The 16,092-nt window shown below is 40.5% G+C and overlaps 1 protein-coding gene across 1 annotated transcript in view; it reads left to right on the forward strand.

Annotated features, from left to right (window-relative positions):
• Positions 1-16,092, forward strand: part of TAFA2 (TAFA chemokine like family member 2) — a 564,942-nt gene that overhangs the window by 45,768 nt on the left and 503,082 nt on the right. The window lies entirely within an intron of this gene.

Genomic DNA, 16,092 nt, shown 5'->3' on the forward strand with positions numbered 1-16,092 from the left:
TTGATGTATTCCTTTCCCAATTTTGAACCAGTCTGTGTTCCATGTCCAGTTCTAACTGTTGCTTCTTGTCCTGTATACAGGTTTCTCAGGCGGCAGGTAAGATGGTCTGGTATTCCCATCTCATTAAGAATAGTCCACAGTTGTGAACGCACAGTCAAAGGCTTTAGAATAGTCAATGAAGCAGAAGTAGATATTTTTTGGAATTCTCTTGTTTTTTCTATGATCCAGTGTATATTTACAATTTTATCTCTGGTTTCTCTGCCTTTTCTAAACCCAGTTTTTACATCTGGAAGTTCTCCATTCACATACTGCTGAAGCTTAGCTTGAAGGATTTTGAGCATAATCTTGCTTACATGTGAAATGAGTACAATTGTGCAGTAGTCTGACCGTTATTTGGCATTGCCTTTCTTTGGGATTGGAGTGAAAGCTGACCTTTTCCAGTCCTGTGGCCACTGCTGAGTTTTCCAAATTTGCTGGCATATTGAGTGCAGCCCTTTCACAGCATCATCTTTTGTGATTTGAAAAAGTTCAGCTGGAATTCTATCACCTTTACTAGCTTTGTTAGTAGTAATGTTTTCTAAGGCCTGCTTGACTTCACACTCCAGGATGTCTGATTCTGAGTGAGTGACCACACCACTTTGGTTACCTGGGTTATTAAGAGCTTTTTTTGTACAGTTCTTCTGTGTATTCTTTCCTCCTTTTCTTAATCTCTTCTGCTTCTATTAGGTCCTTGCCATTTTTCTCCCTTATTGTGTCTATCTTTGCTTGAAATGTTCCCTTGGTATGTCTAGTTTTCTTGAAAAGATCTCTAGTCTTGCCCATTCTATCATTTTTTGCTATTTATTTGCACTGTTCTCTTATGAAGGCTTTATATTCTGGATCGTATATTCTTTTTCACTGTTGTTTTATTTGTATCATACAATTGAGTTATCATTTTTATTTCATATTCCTGTTATTGTCCAAAATCTTGCCTGATTAGATGCAGCATTTTCTAGAGTATGTCCTAATGTTCCTCTTCACCTGACATGATAATGTGATGTGATAGGTTTGGTGGTCAGCGTGCCAAGCTTATGCCAGAGGTAGCAGGTCAATCCAGTTTTGTTGTAGTGATTACCCTGCTTTGAACAGTCATCACCAGCTACCTTTGAGAACAACTATAGCTGTCCTTCTACCTTCATATCACAAATTCCTAGTTCAAATTGTAGAAATCAGAAGTTGTATTTATTCATTAAAAACAACATTATTGAATGCCACGCACTGGGTAAGGTGGTGGTACTAGAATTATTAATGGAATCTTACTATTAGTATAATGAAGCGAATGTCCCTCCTCTGATTGTTATGCTAGACATCAACATATCACAACATTTTGGCATTTTTTTATTTGCCCTAGAGCAAGGGTTCAACACATTCTTGGAGCTTGATTAAAATTAAAACATGAATACTTTCTGGAGAACTGGCTCTATTGTTGTAATATAATTTGACACTTCAGTGGCTTTCAAATCTGTCTTTAGAGTCACAATTATGCTGGTGATTTGAGCAAAAGCAATTACCCATGCAAGTAGCTGCAGCTGTGTACAAATAGCCTAAAATTATTCATGGCCCCCATCACAGCTCTATGTCTCACTTCTATGAGAGAGTGACCCTGAATTTCAGAATAGCATTTAAACAGGAGATGAATTACTATGCAGTGGAAGACACTGTCAGAATGTTCATATCTAGCCCTCAGATCTGAATTAGACAGTTTTGGATTTCACATTTCCAGAGAACCGGAGACCTCTTTATGCCACAGGCAATCAACAAATAAGTAAAATCTCCAAACACTGAATGTTTGGTCACATTTTAGTGCTGCCTTTTGGATCAAGAGTGAATTGCTGAGTTTAAGGGGTTTCAAGGTGCCATATCTTCTTGGAGGGGGTCTTCTTCCTCCTTAGTTGTTTTATCCTCTGTAAGGAATTGACATAAGTTTACATTTCTCTCAGTAGTTCGCATCAAATCACATCCACATTGAGGTTTTTTCTTTCCATTGTTAACTGTGCATACAAATAAGTAATCTGAGAATGTGAATGTAATTAAAAAATGCTCTCTCATGAGCGTGGCAGGAAAAACCTTCCAGACGTCATCTTTTTTCCCCGCCTCTAGATACAGTTGATTGCAATGTAAGGTGTTTGCACATTTTCCAAAGCAGCATTGTTGTGCTGTATATTTTACAGATCAGCTTGCTGTTTCAGAGGACTGTACTAAATCAGAAATGTCTGTTTTATTGAAAATATTTTGTACTACGGTCTTGCATTGTGTTTCCTCCCTAGAACCATAAACATCTAAAGGCTAACATGATTTTGTTCCTCTAGTTCACTGGGTAACTGTATCTGATAACTAAATGAAATGTAACAGAAGAATTTATTTTTTGAGTCTTGTTCATATTCCTAACCCCCTTAATATACTTCTCTAAATAATAGAGTCTATTCTAATATATGGCATAGAAATCTCATTGGGCTCAAGTGTGTGTAGAAAGAGATTTCTTTTCTATGTACTAGATACACAAATCTGGAGGGGAAGGAAATTAGCTTTGGAACATTTCTTCTACCAGCGTAAACTGGCCAAAGGATTTTCTTCTCAATGATAATATGTAATTGCGTTATGAAATTGTTGCTAAAATCTTAAAGTATCAGGTCTTTTCTATATGACACGAAATAACTATACACACATCAGATATTGCAAATGTACCATATATATTGTCATTCTGGGCAATCTTCTGCATTTAAAGTAGAGAAGACATTCCTTTACATAGCGAATACTTCCTTGACTTCTCTTCAAGTAACAAAATCTAGGAACACCATCTTTCTCTGTGGAGACTTTCAACAAGGACTGATTTGCAAGAGGCATGCACTGATGGGCTGTGGACAGTTGTCATGGACAGCTTTCCACACTGCCTCATGGGTTGGCTTTCTTCTTCATGGAGGTACAATGACAGGAAGCTTAAACCTGCAAGGTGGGTGCTTGTTGGCTGGGTGACCTTGAACTGTGGTTTGCTAAAGTGGTTGAATTTGTAAAAAGAGCGGCTTTCTTGACTAAAGGAAAGAAACCAGTTTGCATCTCAAGGGACCTTTTAGAGCTCCTCTGGCTCCAGGAGTCAGATTTCAGGGCACATTTGAAACAAAATTTGAAACTGCAGAATCACTCCTTCCTGCTGCTTTTGGTGTTGGTGTTGGTGATATGAACGTGGCAAAACTGGGAAATAAATAACTTATGATGGTGATGATAAGATCCCAAATGGATAAAAAGTTGAATTTTAGGTGAAAGTACACATGTATTGATGGTCATTTCTTCTAGAATGACGGGGCTTTACACATTTGGATATACCTAGTTTGGTTTAGGAATGGGTTACCCAGTTCCCTCCTCTCATAAACACAAGAAAGATGGAGCATTAGGCAGGTTCTATATTCTTTGCACCAAGACTATCTCTGATTGCTGCTGTTTGGTTGATTTTGAGGACCAGTGTGTGGTGTGGCAGTTAACACTTTTGAATAGGTGAGTGATATGATCAGGAAAGCCCTATTAGGAAAATCAATCTGATTGTAGGATGGATTGGAAGAGAGGTTCAGTAGATAATGATTCAGGAAGCGAAGAGAATATAACTCATCTACCCCTCTAGGCAAATTTAAATTAATGCCTTCTCTTTCCAAAACATGCTAGTTCATTTTGTTTGTTTACCGGTAATACTGTATGTGTTTTCAAAAACAGATATGAAATGGGTTAAAAATAAAGATATATACAAAAAATCATGAAAATAGAACAAGAGCTGTCCAGCCAAGATCTCTTGTAGGGAAGGCATTATGTTTTTTTTTTTTTTTTTAATTTAATTTTATTTTTAAACTTTACAAAATTGTATTAGTTTTGCCAAATATCAAAATGAATCCGCCACAGGTATACATGTGAACCCTCCACCCTCCTCCCTCCCCATACCATTCTTCTGGGTGTCATTGGTTCCTACTGCAATGCTTGGCACCTTACCGAACCATTTAATATTGGCTGAATTAATGAAGAGTTGGGTGATAATTGGGTCAGAAAAAACAGCATCTTGAATATAGGTCCTTTCCCTGACTCTGTGCCCAGATTTAACTTTCAATTCATTGGCAGCTGAAGGCAAATCTAAATGACAGATTCTTTGATATCTTGAAAAAATAAACATGGAAGGTTTTTACGGCTCATGGCTTTAAGGGAAGTTCATGGCATGTGTTGTTATATAAGGGACCTGGACAAAGTCTTCAGTAACACTGTCACAAACCAAACAGAAATGTTTGTCATAAAGAGGTTCCTTATACTGACCCCTGATAAAGGCCAAGGCATAGTATTATACTTCTGTAAAGGCATTTCTGTGGCCAAGTTAGAGTTGAAGGAAGTTATTTGGCATAGCTGAATACTGAAGAGTGAATTGCAAAATTATTGACTGCATTTTGGCATAGTTATTAACACCACCTGTTTTTTTTACACCACTTTTTTTTTTGAATGATAGTTAATTGGTAAATAAGTTTCTCCAGGAAGCTTTTATTCTTATTTGATAAGGGAAGAAAATATGTACTATTTGGTTCATTTAAAGAAATTTATGTAGAAAATGTTTATTGTGGGGTGGCAAAACCATTTCCCTCAAATAAAATATGAATCCTAATATATGAAGCTAATGAATTATGGTTGACAATATGTAAATTGAGAGAGCGGAAAGAACCACTACCATGAAGGTTCCTGTCATCTCTCTGTGGAATGCTAGGACTCTGCACAACCTGGTTTTGAAACCTCTTCCTCAAAGCTTTAGAAAGTTGCCTAAAGATCTATGTCTTATCCCTAGTTTTCCAACATTTAGAGGACCTGAATTTTAAGTCTTAAGAGCCAATCCCTATCCATGTTGATTCTTAAGATGTATGGCAAAACCAATACAATATTGTAAAGTAAAAAAAAAATAAAAAAAAAAAAAGAAAAAGGAAAAAAAAAGAAATTACAATAAAGAATCTGAGGGAATGTTACTGGGATTTGTGTCCAGAATGAATAGTAGATTCATGAATGTGTTTGTCTTGGAATCAAAAGCAAATTGTACATTAACGATCACTGTAACTCTATGCTAAGGCTTAGCTCAGGGTCGGGCTGAGAGTATGCTCACTCCAACTGAATTGTACCAGTGAGACAGGGGCCAGAAAAAGAATTCCAAGTCATTCTAAGATAATAATGTCAGGTAATGAGGTCACAGAAAATGGAAATTTTGAAAGACTCTCAGGTTGGGATGTCTGAAAAATCTTTGAACACTTTGATAAGAGGAGTCCAACGTATATTGTAAGACACATTTGATGATTTATTGAGGAAGAGGTCATATGAGCATTAGATGGAGTGACTTCTAATTGGTTATATCAAGTAACTGAGAAAACTCCTTCTGAATTACCAACATCAGTGAGACAAAGCCCCTTTGTTTCTACTTTGCCCAGTGATCATATTAATATTTTAATGAAGGACCTAAATTTTAGCAAGAGGCAGTCACTCTCTAGATCTCTGGCTCTGTATAAACAGGTTTTAAAACTCCCAAATGAAGATTATCAGGTCAGAGTCTGTATTTGACTCTTTATTTTGTCAAGTCCTAGAGATTTTAGTCCTTATCAGATATATTCCAGAGATCATGGAGAAGGCAGCCTTTTGCCACTTCAGGCTTTGGAATGTGTTTCTACATGTAATGGGATTGTTAAGTGACATTTTTTGCCTGAGATATAGAGACTAGATTTCAAAGCTAGAGACAGAGAGGTTAAACCTCTACTCTTCTTTTTCTGACTGTGTCAAGTGCCTTGCAAAATTTAGTTCCCTGACCAGGGATTGAACCTGGGCCCTTGGCAGTGAAATCTGAGAGTCCTAACTATTGGACCACCAAGGAACTATCTAAACCTCTATTCTTAAGAGAACTACTATAATGGAGAGCCACAGACTTCACTCAGGGCTGAGAGGCAGAAGCCTTGCTACCCCCAGTCATTACCCAACCTTCTAGTCCCCAGTTCCAGTCTATAAAAGTTAGGTGAGGGAAGGGGGAGCTTTGTAGGCACACAGAGCATAGCCTCTAGGAGTGTGGTGCTTGATAATGGGAGCAGGGAAGAATAATAAGTCTGGGGAAAGGTATTTACTTTCTCAAGGTGAAATGAGGGTGACCTGGGAAAACTCCTTTTAGAGACTTGGGATGACTGCAAGAAGGGGAAACTGTCACTTCACTCCAGGATAGATGTTAGATTTGGCAAAGGACTTGATAGATCTCTGTGTTTATGTCAGCAGGGAAAAGGAGAACTGGAGTGAATTGCATGGCCAAGAGAAGAGAGAGGGAGAGTAGCCTGCCTTCCTACCATTTGGCGCTGAAAGGAAGGATGAGTGAATTTCTCATTGGTCACAGAGGTGCCAAGAAGTAGCTGTCTTTCTTGGACCCCACATAGTATGAAGGGCATCCCCACAAAAAGGGCTTTAGGGTATATACCACTCTGCTGAGAGTGGGCCAGCAAAGAGGTCAGGCTGGAACAAGATTTCCTCATGTCCAGGGACTGTGCATGGAGGACACCTTGCAGAGTCAGCTGACAGATTCACACATGTTCCTCATGAGAGAATGAGAAGTTGGACATTTTTTCCAGATTTCACATTTATGGCCAGTGGTACCCGGTGCTGTGCTGTGCTCAGCTGTGTCCGACTCTTTGTGACCTCCTGGACTGTAGCCCTCTAGGTTCCTCTGTCCATGGAATTTTCCAGGCAAGAATACTGGAGTAGGTTACCATTCTCCTCTCCAGGACATACCCATGGCCAGTGGTACCCAGTAATGCTATTCAAGTAAGAGGTGCTTGTTCCCTTCATCTGAAGGAGAGACTTAGTGGGGGAGAGCATGTCCTAGAGGGCAGTTTGTGGATGTTCACTCTAAAATAAATGAGGAAGATAAGTTAAAGAATATATTTTGCTCCACTCCCTTCATATCGTTTCTACCACAGACTGAGCAATGGCAAGTGGGGAAAGCTTTAGCTCTGATATGAGACTGGAAATCAGGTTGAACAAATGATTGATAACAAAAGGTGATTAAGGAGTGATGGAGCCTGCCTAGGATACTGTTAAATGCTTGCTATGCTGAGAAAGGAGGAGCTTTGGAGAGAGAGAAAAAAACACTGTTTATATTTCACCGAGGAAAAGCTTTTAAATAAACTGGTATGTGTAGGTGATGATATACTAACACTTTCAGGTTGGATATCAAGGCTAAGTCCATCAGGCTGAGGCATAGCTTCCAGATCAATTTCTTATAAGATGAGAATATAGACCTCCTTAACCAGTCCATCTTGAGAGCAGCTTAATGAACAAACTGCCAGCCACAGGGCGGTGTGATGATATTCTGTGGCATTGGAGCTAGGTGGTGTTCTCTCTAAAGGGTCTGGGATATTGTTTTAAATGGTGCCATATATAGGGAGTATCTTCTTTTGGGATAATTTTAATGTATATTTGAAATTAGGAAAAGAAGCAAATCTAGTTACTTTACAGATATAAATCAGTGAAGGGTTATTCTTCTGCTTCTTTGTTCTGTGTCTAAAAAAGGATCACACAGTATTTATATGTTACCACACTGGACCAGCTCTCTTTGTGGGTTCTTTTTCTTAATTTTTTTCTACAAATGTCTAACTGTATCTGGACCTTTCGTTCTTTTTTTAATGGAGGTGAGGGATAGGGTCATTCCTTTGTAGAGTTTTGGTGACTTGACCTTTTTTGTTGACCTCTTCTGAGTAGACATGATTAGCAGAAATGATATCCAGTCATAACTGCATGATTCAATAGTGATTCCAAAAGCAGACCACTTCCTTCTTCTTAGTAGCAATGTTCAATGGGAAGTTGGTAAAATTTTGGATAAATATATTTCTTACAGGAACTTGGCTAACATTTCATGCTCTCTCTATTGAACTGTATCTTCTAGTGAAGGGCACACACATCTTAAGAACAATAGCAGTTATCATTTGCTAGTTCCATTTGAGTTAAACAGGAAAGAAAAAAAAAAAACTATCAATTATGTGGTAACATAAGGGAGCATTAGAACTTTAAAAGATAATTTGACTCAGTTCAGTTCAGTAGCTCAATCGTGTCCGACCTTTTGTGACCCCATGGACTGAAACATGCCATGGACAGGCCTCCCTGTCCATCATCAACTCCTGGAACTCACTCAAACTCATGTCCATTGAATTGGTGATGCCATCCAACCATATCATCTTCTGCTGTCCCCTTCTCCTCCTGCCTTCAATTTGACTGATGGTCTCCAAGAAATGGATACCATCAAGAGGAGACTTGGTGAGTAAGACTGGAGCAGGCAAAGAAGACTGCTATGAGACTGCCATTAGCTGAGTCTGGGCTGCTGCTCACAGCTGCTCTGGGCATATACTGCACTGATCTAGGCAGCTCCCTTCATGTGGATCACATAAATGATACCTGCTGGAGTTGTGCAGTGTGGTGGCTCTAGGGATGTGACTCTGGGCAGATTTTACAGGTGTTGAGATAAGTTCCTAGTCAGGTCATCTTTGGGCTGGTCAGATTCTTTGACGAGTTCAGCAGGTGAAAACATTCCTGTATATGATTAGTTCTAAGGTCTAAGTTCTGCATACTGATCACTTGGCTTTATAGAAGGTTGGGCATGCCATAACAGTACCTAGTTTTTTTCCTAAGTAAGTCTGCAAATGTGATTAGAGACTCTCCCCAGATGACCGTTGTGTATGGGAGATTCTTCTGCCAAAGGGGCTTCATGTTTTTGGGAACATAAAGAGATCTGTTAGTCTTGAAAGACTATGAGATTATGTCACAGATAGATGAGAAGTGACCTAACATGTAGTCATCTCCTTATTAAAAAAACTTGTTAGGCACAATTTACAATATTTATTTGTTTTTGGCTGCACTGGGTCTTCATTGCAGTGTGGGTTTTCTCTAGTTGTGTCAAGTGGGTGCTACTTTCTAGCTGTGGTGTAAGGGCTTTCCATTGTGGTGGCTTCTCGTGTTGCCAAGCACAGGCTTCAGAGTGTGTGAGCTCAGTAGTTGGGGCTTGTGGGTTTAGTTGCCCTGTGGCATGTGGAATCCTCCCAGACTGGGGATTAAACACACATTCCCTGCATTGCAAAGTGGATTCTTAACCACTGTATTAATAGGAAAGTCCTGCTGCTGCTGCTGCTAAGTCGCTTCAGTCGTGTCCGACTCTGTGTGACCCCATAGATGGCAGCCCACCAGGCTCCCCTGTGCCTGGGATTCTCCAGGCAAGAACACTGGAGTGGGTTGCCATTTCCTTCTCCAATGCATGAAAGTGAAGTTGCTGAGTCTTGTCAGACTCTTAGTGACCCCATGGACTGCGGTCTACCAGGCTCCTCTGTCCGTGGGATTTTCTAGGCAAGAGTGCTGGAGTGGGGTGCCATTGCCTTCTCTGAGGGAAGTCCTAGGCACAGTTTTAAACTTAGCCATTTCTTAAGTCTCTTTAAAGGCAAAGAAGTCTGGAAAGACAGATACAAAGGAACTGTATAACACAGTCTCTGGCACTGGAGTCAGTTCAGTTCAGTTGTTCAGTTGTGTCTGACTCTTTGTGACCCCATGAACCACAGCACGCCAGGCCTCTCTGTCCATCACCATTTCCTGGAGCTTGCTTAAACTCATGTTCATTAAGTCCGTGATGCCATCCAACCATCTCATCCTTTGTCATCCGCTTCTCTTCCTGCCATCAATCTTTCCCAGCATCAGGGTCTTTTCAAATGAGTCAGCTCTTCGCACCAGGTGGCCAAAATATTGGAGTTTCAGTTTCAACATCAGTCCTTCCAATGAACACTCAGGACTGATCTCCTTTAGGATGGACTGGTTGAATCTCCTTGTAGTCCAAGGGACTCTCAAGAGTCTTCTCCAACACCACAGTTCAAAAGCATCAATTCTTTGGCACTCTGCTTTCTTTATAGTTCAACTCTCATATCTATACATGACTACTGGAAAAACCATAGCCTTGACTAGACAGACCTTTTTTGGCAAAGTAATGTCTCTGCTTTTGAATATGCCATCTAGGTTGGTCATAACTTTCCTCCCAAGGAGTAAGCATCTTTTAATTTCATGGCTGCAATCACCATCTGCAGTGATTTTGGAGCCCCCCAAAATAGTCTGCCACTGTTTCCACTGTTTCCCCATTTATTTGCTATGAAGTGATGGGACCAGATGCCATGATCTTAGTTTTCTGAATGTTGAGCTTTGAGCCAACTTTTTCACTCTCCTCTTTCACTTTCATCAAGAGGCTCTTTAGTTCTTCTTTACTTTCTGCCGTAAGGGTGGTGTCATCTGCATATCTGAGGTTATTGATATTTCTCCCAGCAATCTTGATTCCAGCTTGTGCTTCATCCAGCCCAGCGTTTCTCATGATGTACTCTGCAGATAAGTTAAATAAGTAGGGTGACAATATATAGCCTTGACATACTCCGTTCCCTATTTGGAACCAGTCTGTTGTTCCATGTCCACTGGAATACCTGGGTTTAAATCTTGGCTAAACCCTTATTCATAGTATGACTTTAGCATTTTCCTTAACTTCTGTGTGCTTCACTCATCTCCACTGGAAAATGGGGACACTAGTACTACTTACACAATAGAGTTTTCATAGGATTAAAGATGTTAATCCACATGGAGTAGGTAAAATGTTGCCTGGAAAATAGTTACAATTCAATAAATATTAACCTTTTAAACATCGTCTCAGATACCCTGCTTTGACAAGAGGTGAATCTGTTTGATTTCTTTGGGAATCCATTTAACTTAAAGGGAATTTGACTAGTTATAGGCTGTTAATCGTTCTTTCAGAGAATGCAATGGCACCGCACTCCAGTACTCTTGCCTGGAAAATCCCGTGGATGGAGGAGCCTGGTAGGCTGCAGTCCATGGGATTGCGAAGAGTCGGACACTTACTGAGCGACTTCACTTTCACTTTTCACTTTCATGCATTGGAGAAGGAAATGGCAACCCACTCCAGTGTTCTTGCCTGGAGAATCCCAGGGATGGGGGACCCTGGTGGGCTGCCATTTATGGGGTCACACAGAGTCGGACATGACTGAAGTGACTTAGCAGCAGCAGCAGCAATCCTTCTTTAGAAAATATCAGGGAATTTTGCCTGAAGTATTGCTGAGGCATTTTATTGAAAGCTCTGACTTGGGTAGAACTTTTCTCCTACTTTATTCTCAGTTTCTCCAATCAATATTGGGTGGTCATGCTTAGGAGAGATTAGCAGTTTGGTATGTCTCTAGCTGTCAAATTTTTCTGGAAATATAAGAGTGCTATGATCTGAAACATGATACAATATAGTGAAAGGAACTAAGGTATTTAGAAATTGACACAAAGTTGGAATTCCTGGTATTTACCAAAGTGTGACTCTGGATGGCAATGAGCCACCATTTGCTGCAGAATGTCCTCATCCATTTTCTTACAGTATTTCTAATTCTCATCGCCTTTAGGCCTTGTGAATTTCATTCATTCAAGAAATGCTAACTGATGTCCTAGGACTAATTGATAGCCTAGCATTTGATGATGTGAGCCAGGTGGAAAACCAGGAGTGTGAGTACTGCACAGGCTCCAGTAGTTATTTTTCCCATTTTATATGGGCCAGAACTGGCTTGGATAGGTTAAATAGCTTCTCTAAGATCACATTGCAAAGAGAAGTTACTTAACCTTTAGGAGCCCCTGCTTCTTTGATAAAAAGGAGAAGATAATACCTATTGCAGCTAGCACACATGGATATGAACATATCTCCTTAACTGACTGATGAGGATCACATGTAAAGTCTGGCATTTGTAGGTACTCAACGTGTTGTGTGTGTGTTAGTTGCTTAGTTGTGTCCGACTCTTTGCGACCCCATAGACTGTAGCCCACCAGGCCCCTCTGTCCATAGGATTCTCGAGGCAAGAACACTGGCGTGGGTTGCCATTTCCTTCTCCAGAAGGAACTATAGAAAGAAAGAGAGTGAAGTTGCTCAGTCATGTCGAACTCTTTGTGACCCCATGGACTGCAGCCCACCAGGCTCCTCCATCCATGGAATTTTCCAGGCAAGAGTACTGGAGTGGGTTGCCACTTCCTTCTCCAAAGTACTCAATAGATGGTTGCTAATAACAACAGAAATGATGGTAATTTAGTGTGAAGGCCAGTTTCAGTGCATTTCCATAGGAAAATTTAGTTTGAATTCTCCTAGATTACCAGGAAACCAATGATGACTGTAGCTCTGTCAACTGTTCTTAGTTGATGGAGTTTAGTGTTTACTGAGGCTTACCTATGAGTTCCATTAGGTTTATAAGATATGTCTGTGCACTAACAAAGCATTGCAAATCAACTATACTACAATAAAGATTAACAAACCAATAACAACAAAAAGAAAAGCCTGTGCAGAACTAACTATAGAAAATAAGCATTTGTTTTCCCTATTTGTGGCATGGCTCTCCTCTTCATTACTTTGCTCACATTGTCTCTTATTGTTTACAGTTTAAGCATTTTAAAAGGCAGATAACAGTATAAAGCCAAATCAAAATATGGCTCACGAAAAAAGGCAAATTGTTAGGCTCCAATACACAATAAAATTTAAGCATGGAAATAGCGAAGGGCCGGTTCTTTGTTTGAATGTTGTGAGTATCAAGTCTGAGGTTTACCCTCAAAGCAGGGAGCAGATGTGGAAGGTTTCAGGTAAAGCTTCTGAAGGTTGAGGTTTAGATGAGAGCCCATCCAATAGCAATAGGAACTAAAATTTCCAGGCTGGTACCAACAACCTTGAACCATTTCAGAAAGAAGTGTATCCATTAGCTGAGATAAGCCCTCTCGCCTGTTATGTTCTTGTCAGGCTATAGGAACACACAGGCCCCAGAACCCAGACATCATTCTGAATTTTCAATCTCCAAAGATGCTTCAGGGCTTTAAAACGACATTCTGTGTATGGAATGAAGAACTTTGTTTATTGTTAAAGGAATTTCAGGCATCTGTGATCAGGTTAGTGACCTTGAAGAATTTATTTAGCTTCTCTTGTTTCTAAAACTGTAAAACAGGGATGATAAAACCTACCTCAGAGCAGAGGGTGGTTGTGATGATTTAAAGGAGCAGTATACACGCATCACCCAGAATAGTGCTGACCAGGAAAAGCTAGTTATGATAAAACATGAACAGAGAGTCCTTCCTTAGTATACACTTCACCAGGGACCTGTCTGTCCTCTCTATAGTCTAGGCTGTTTTCATTCAGCTTATGTGCTAACTTTTTGATCTGATGTGAGCAAGGCCTATAGTCTTTGATCAGCTAGTCTCTCAAATTTTCCTGTTCCCACAGGAAATAACCCACTTCTGGCAGTACCAGTGCATAATCTGCACTGGGGAAGTTGATGAGAGGATGAACTGGGTACCACCCGGGGCTGGCTGAAAGTTTGTGGTTAGGATGTCTGTCTGAGAAACAAAGTAAATGTTTGTTGTAGGTTGGATTGAGTGGAGGCAGATGCTGGGACAGAGTTTGGGGGACAGTGTATTTATTGAGGATCCACCCCTGTGAAGGGAAAGAGAAAGAAACAGAATTGGGTGAAGGGAGAAGTAGAATGGTGATGTAGGTCTGGCAAAGCCTTGCTCCTCCTGGGCGTGAGCTTTGGACCAAATATCATGCTTCAGAGTTGTCCTGTATTTGCCCAACTGTTTATCCTCCCACCTTGCTTGCATACTGGATTTGGGTGCTACCAGAGGGCTTGATGGAGGAAATGGCAGCCCAGTGTTCTTGCCTGAAGAATCCCATGGACAGAGGAGCTGGGAGGACTGTGGTCCATGGGATTGCAAAGAGTCAGGCACGACTTGGCAACTAAACAAGAGGGTGTGAGCTCCAGTGAGGCAGTTCTGCAGCTGATGGGAAGCTGGAGAAACTGAGAGCTTAAGCTGTTCTTTTTGTTGGGCAGGAGGAAATCCATCTTTGAATGTCTACCAGAACATTTTAGAATGAAGAAAACTGTCATTCCTGTTGCAGATACTCCCTCACAAAACTGCTTCTTATCTGCAGACATTGGTTTGGGGAGGCTGGGATAAAAATTTAATTCAACAACCGAATAACAGGAAACTGCTAAAGTATTTAACAATAAAATCCGCCAAGTTCCCAGGACAAACCTCTTTATAAAGCACACTCCCCCAAGAGCCCATATGCTCTGGGGAAGTGAAATATACACTGCCCCTCTGGTGTTGTCTTTCTAAGGTCTTTATATTAAAAATACAAATAAACAATAATAAATGACCATGACCTTTCTCTGTCTTTCCTCCTGCTACTTAAAAGAAAGGTAAACCAGGATGTCTTGAGTACTCAAAATATAGTGAAAAGATGGTTGATTGGGGGTTAGGTGACTTTATCTTGGTCCTGGCTCAGTCACTGTGTAAGCTGGGTTAGTCACTTCTCAAGTCCAGACCTCAGCTATCTTGTCTGTATAATGGAAAATTGGGCCGGATGCCTTCCATCTCTGGTGTGTTGGAATAATAAGAAAGCTTCTCTCTAAAGTGTTGGCTCCTTGGTCTTTTTTTAAAATCGCATGCCATGGTTTCAAGCAGTGCTTGTTGTTAAGACATAGGTCATTGGTCCCACAACCTGCTCACTGGAGAAAATGTTCCTCTGCTGTAGACTTTGGCTAACATATTCTTATTATTTCCAACCAGTAGAAGATGTAGTTATGAATGTCTTGATCTGTTGTTTAATTTTATATTAAATCAGTGAGTCAACTATAAAAGAGTAGGCATAAACTTCATATTCTGTCATAAAATTCTGTTTCTCTTTTCTAGTAAAAACAACTTGGAGTGCTGATTCTCAGGGGTAGAATGTTTCAGTTTATCCTGCTGCTGCTGCTGCTAAGTCGCTTCAGTCATGTCCAACTCTGTGCGACCCCATAGACGGTAGCCCACCAGGCTCCCCTGTGCCTGGGATTCTCCAGGCAAGAACACTGGAGTGGGTTGCCATTTCCTTCTCCAATGTATGAAAGTGAAAAGTGAAAGTGAAGTCGCTCAGTCGTGTCCGACTCTGTGCGACCCCATGGACTGCAGCCCACCAGGCTCCTCCATCCATGGGATTTTCCAGGCAAGAGTACTGGAGTGGGGTGCCATTGCCTTCTACGACTTCTTTGTAAATTACAGTCCCTAAATAGGGGAAATGAATCCTACAAAGACTTGAACATTTTATGAGACTCAGTAATTGAGTAAAGAGTAGTCATTTTACAGAGTTGGATGCACTGGTTGCGACAGCTCCAAGTAATTATAATAATGACTATCTTTCTGACTATTTTCTTCAGGAGTGTTAAAACACATTGACTTATTCCCCAAACCTGCCTTTTAACAAGTGATTGACAAGACCTCTGTCTAGGTTGGTATTAAAGGTATTAAGCTTTGAAAAAGTCCCCCCTTCCATGTTCCCATAATTTAAACACATCTAACAATGTAAAAAATCTTAGAGTTTCTTTTATTTATCTAGTTACTCCATGGACAAGGGCAGAAATTATTATTTTCATCCTATCACTGGTCCTTGGGTGGTGTGAGATCTATTAATTCTTGTGGCACTCATTATAGAATTAAGGATTCCGTTGGTGAGCCTGTTTAAAATGGAAAGCTCACACCTCTTCTGAAAAAGGTTATTTTAAATTAAAATGAACATTTCTGTTTCCATTGTTTTAGATGTCTTAAGTGGTGCACTGAACTGAAAAGAGATGTGAAGCAGACGTTTGGTTGTACCAGGGGAAGTCAAACTTTGCTGAGTGCTGTGTATGCACCCAAAGGCTGCATTTAATTGGCATGCAGTGGAGTGTAGCAAGGCAGCCCTCCCATTACAGCAGCCATCATCCATATAGGTTTCAGAAGACTGCACAATTCAATGCCTTCTGTTGGTCTGTCAACTGAGACTTAAAGTAGTAGTGGCCATTTATTCATTCATTCATTCATCAAGTGTTGATTGTGCACCTACTATGGCCTTGGCATTGTTCTGGCGATTGGAGCTATAGCAGTAAACAGGCAAGATTTCCTGTTCTCGTGAATCTTATATTCTGCAGGGGGCAGAAAACAGAACGTAAGTGAACAGGTAAC

This window comes from Bos taurus, chromosome 5, assembly GCF_002263795.3.
Source record: "Bos taurus isolate L1 Dominette 01449 registration number 42190680 breed Hereford chromosome 5, ARS-UCD2.0, whole genome shotgun sequence".
In the NCBI taxonomy this organism is placed as follows: Eukaryota; Metazoa; Chordata; class Mammalia; order Artiodactyla; family Bovidae; genus Bos; species Bos taurus.